General features: G+C 53.5%; 1 protein-coding gene across 1 annotated transcript in view; it reads right to left on the minus strand.

Moving 5' to 3' along the window:
* The window catches only part of LOC113210079 (uncharacterized), a 79,558-nt gene that overhangs the window by 62,335 nt on the left and 13,790 nt on the right, over positions 1–3,433 (minus strand). The gene's annotated exons all lie outside the window — the stretch shown is intronic.

Genomic DNA, 3,433 nt, shown 5'->3' on the forward strand with positions numbered 1-3,433 from the left:
CCTCATTCGGTATAGTTTTGTTCTATATTTTTTATGTCTTCTGTAAAATTAATGCACTTCGCTCAGCTACCCCGTGCACAATGTTAACGCACGGGGCCCTACGTTTAGGGGTTTTGCCGAAATTCTACAGGCGATGGGTGTACTCTTTCATAGCAGAGGTAAATTAAGCAACTTGTTTCTGTGAAAGCACTGACTCTGAAGCATTGTCAAAGGCTCAGACCCTGCCCAATATCTCTCGGACAGCCAAGTCAGTCTCAGCCTCCCATCAGCCCGCTCCGCGCACCCTGACGGCCACCTGAGACAGCTGCTGTCGGCTGCTGCGGCTGCGGTGGCCTTTGCTGCCTGGGTGGTGCTGAGCGGAGCTGCTGAGCGGAGCTGCTGAGCGGACAGTGATCAGCATCTCTCACCCCGTTCCTTATCGGGGCTCTAATGCCAAGGCTTGGCGGGTGCATCTCGTGCATTCCCGCACATTTCACGAACACACAAAAAATGCAAGCAGTAGATTTGCATGTGGCTGCTCACTGTCCGCGCGGCCGGACCAGCCAAATAAAAAAACAAAAACAGTCCTCTTTTCGTCCGCAGCACATCTCATTTGGGCTGACCGCTTTATTAAGTAGCTTTTTAAGGGCAGCCGTCTGGTATTGTATGAAATATCAAACACAACACCGGAGCAGCAGCGTTATAGTATTAATTTCCTTGCCGTGTCTGTCCGTCACGTCGGGTCGGGGGCGGCGAGCCGCGCAAGACAGAAAATAAAGTGTTTCGGGTGGGCACGACCGGACCAGCCCCACCCCGCCCCGGGTTCGACTCCCCGCGCTCCGGCTGCGCGCGCGAACACGCGCGCACACACTCACGCACACACACATACACACACACGAGGGTTGACGCTAATGATTCGGAATGGGTTCATTACTGGCGGCGTGAAAAATAAATACGATAAACGTCGCCTAATTAAATATGAAGCCTCTTGGAGTACGACGACGACGATGGTGCAGTAGGGTGGGCCGGGACGGGGCTGGGTTACACCCACCCACCCACCAGTAAAAAAGCAACGGCAAAATATACCTAATGTCACGGGCCGCGAAAGCTAATCTTTGTATCACATCTGACAACGACCATATATTACCAAAAAAAAACTTCCATCGTAATTTTATGGTGCATAGAATAGCATTTTTCGGTGGGAAGCGGCAAGCAAATAGTAGTCTCCCGCACTTTCTTTCCGTCGGGACTTTGAACCCCCCTCCCTCCCCTTTGCCCCTCTCTTTGCGACGGCAGTATAAATCTCTGCAGCCACTCCGCACTGCTCCGCACGCGACCCATATCTGCTATTTACACCCTCGGCCCTCAGATAAATCACACCGCCGCCCCACGCGGTGGAAATAATTCCGTGGATTTAACCAGAGTTTTAGACACTGATTACGTCGATCATTTTGTTTCTACACAACAGATTGAGAGAAAAAGAAAGTCACGAGCACGAAATATTTCGGTTGCTGATGGTCATTATTTTAATCTGTTTTTTTCTACAAATACTGTACGTCTATTTATCCCGCCAACAATGCTTAAAATCGTAGGATTTAGCGAAATACTTGACGTAAGGGGGGGGGGGAGTTGAGAGCGTACAGGCGAAGGGAGAAGGTCTATACTCTTCTTGCTAACCACTGACGTGTGGTTACGCCTAGGGGCAGACAGACACAAACATTCGCGGAAAGTTGCTGGAAATAACCCACCGCACTCGCCGCTCCCTCCGCTACCGCGAGACCCACCCGGCACACCTGATACGGCGAGAACGAGGGCGGAACGGGGCGCCCCCGCCCTTCACTCACGCAAGCATTGGGGTAAGAGTGTTTCACATGCTGATCATTCGTAAGTATTATGCAAAAGGGTGGATGACTCGAATTTTCGAGGTTCATAGGAGGGCTTGCACAAAAAGTACAGTCGGAGTATACGCCCGGAGTACTGTCAGGCCGGCGACCACAAGAGCGCACAAGTCGTCGACCGCTCGATAATATGAGTCTGATTGTATTGGTAGATCGCCTTAAGCGGAAATGCTTTCTTTTGTTGGTGCGCTGTGCTCATCTGACTGGAGCGTCAACACATCTCCCACCGCTCGGGCGCACCTGTTCCGTCTGTCAGTGAGTGTATGGGGAAGAGAGAGAGAGGGGGGGGGGTGCTGTGGGGCGCGGCCCGAGGTTGCCATCGTGGCTGAATGAACGGACACTAGTAGATTGGAAGGCCCCTGCCGCGGCACCACGGGGGCTCGCGACTGGACCTGCCCCTCTCCCCTCGAGCGACTGGCCGCCCCGCCCCACCCCGCGCGCGGGGTCTCATTTCGGGACAGCGGCAGTGACAGGAAACCAGTCTCACGGCTGGCCGCTGCTGACCGTGCTCGGGACCCCGCTGGACTCGCACGACTCTCGGCTCCACTCGATATGTGGTCCGATCGACAAAGCATACACAATAAGCTTCTTGCATTCCCCGTTGTACAAACATACTACACTTCCGAATTTAAACTTTGTTCAGAGACTCTATTCTGATCTGTCAAGTTTTAAAAATAGATAAACTGCAATGGGCTTGAATATTGCCCCATAAGGGTCGTCTAAAAGACCTAAACATGCATTAGGAAGTGAACCAAACTGATCAATGCCTGAGACATTAATTATTAGTGTCACAAGTTGTTGTACGTGCCATTTTTAAATATGTTTTTTAAAGTGCGTCTTTCATAGAAGGATGAATATTTGATTTGCAGAGTACTCAGGGCTACGTATAGCGCAGCAGATTCGACGTGAGAAAGTTTTTGAGGGTGCACACGTAAGGTCGGTCAGGCTGCGGCGGGCCACACCCAGCAGCCGCCGGTCCATCTGTCATCTCCCCCAACGAGCACGCATCCGATACGTCCATAACGCTTTTAATGCTCGCCCGCTACACGTGTCGCCTTCAATAAGGCGGTCATTAATAATTATTTTGCGCCGGAATGTGACGGTGAGGTACCCGCCGCGGAGCTGCAGTACGACATAGCCGCCCCCTCCCCCCCAACACATACCCCGGGCTGCAGCGGACGGGACGACGACGACGACTGGGATATGGAAATAATTATGTCCGATGGGACCTGATGTGTTCACCTTGTGTAACGAGGTATTATGAGACGCACGCAATCGCTAAGATAGCCCCCCACCCCCTCACTCCTCGAATCCTACAGCCCCGCGGCTCAGCGACAAACACATTTCCATGTGTGTTGAAGGCCGGCGGGCCGGCGGCGGGCCGCCCCCGCGCAGCCTCCCGGGTGGGCTACCAGACGTTAGTGTGCATGATGGATGTGTAGGAGTGGCGCGGACCAGCGCGGCCGGACGAGAGACTTTGATGAATGTTAGCCGGGTACCCCCGGGCCAGGTCGGAACACCCTGACAACCGGACACCCACAACGCCCCCCCCCCCC

This window comes from Frankliniella occidentalis, unplaced genomic scaffold, assembly GCF_000697945.3.
Source record: "Frankliniella occidentalis isolate FOCC.00 unplaced genomic scaffold, Focc_3.1 Scaffold7, whole genome shotgun sequence".
NCBI lineage: Eukaryota > Metazoa > Arthropoda > Insecta > Thysanoptera > Thripidae > Frankliniella > Frankliniella occidentalis.